This window comes from Arachis hypogaea, chromosome 14 (assembly GCF_003086295.3).
Source record: "Arachis hypogaea cultivar Tifrunner chromosome 14, arahy.Tifrunner.gnm2.J5K5, whole genome shotgun sequence".
In the NCBI taxonomy this organism is placed as follows: domain Eukaryota; kingdom Viridiplantae; phylum Streptophyta; class Magnoliopsida; order Fabales; family Fabaceae; genus Arachis; species Arachis hypogaea.
In genome coordinates this window covers 62,977,248-62,977,926 of record NC_092049.1, presented here as the reverse complement: position 1 = coordinate 62,977,926, position 679 = coordinate 62,977,248, and the positions used below count along the sequence as shown (strand labels likewise).

Here is a 679-nt window from a genome sequence, read left to right as displayed (position 1 = left end):
AACTCCCTTCTTCATAGGCGTCCCATTACTCACAGGATTCCTTTCAGAAGTGTACATGAACTGGTTATTAGCAACCATGTCAATGAGTTCTTGAGCTTCTGCAGGCGTTTTCTTTAGGTGAATGGATCCGCCTGCAGAAGTGTCCAGTGACATCTTTGATAGTTCAGACAAACCATCATAGAATATATCCAGGATGGTCCATTCTGAAAGCATGTCAGAAGGACACTTTTTGGTCAACTGTTTGTATCTTTCCCAAGCTTTATAGAGGGATTCACCTTCTTTCTGTCTGAAGGTTTGAACATCAGCTCTAAGCTTGCTCAGCTTTTGAGGAGGAAAGTACTTGGCTAAGAAAGCCGTGACCAGCTTATCCCAAGAGTTCAGGCTGTCTTTGGGTTGAGAATCCAACCATAATCTAGCTCTGTCTCTTACAGCAAAAGGGAAAAGCATGAGCCTGTAGACTTCAGGATCTACTCCATTAGTCTTAACAGTATCACATATCTGCAAGAATTCAGTTAAGAACTGAAAAGGATCTTCAGATGGAAGTCCATGAAACTTGCAGTTCTGCTGCATCAGAGAAACTAACTGAGGTTTCAGCTCAAAGTTGTTTGCTCCAATGGCAGGAATGGAGATGCTTCTTCCATGTAAATTGGAATTAGGTGCAGTAAAGTCACCAAGCATT

At 42.1% G+C, this 679-nt stretch overlaps 1 non-coding gene across 1 annotated transcript; it reads left to right on the top strand.

Moving 5' to 3' along the window:
- The first annotated feature begins 207 nt into the window (after positions 1 to 207).
- Positions 208 to 315, top strand: LOC112746343 (small nucleolar RNA R71). Its single transcript, XR_003174233.1, has one exon. It is a non-coding gene; the product is annotated as a small nucleolar RNA R71 (small nucleolar RNA).
- Positions 316 to 679: the final 364 nt, after the last annotated feature.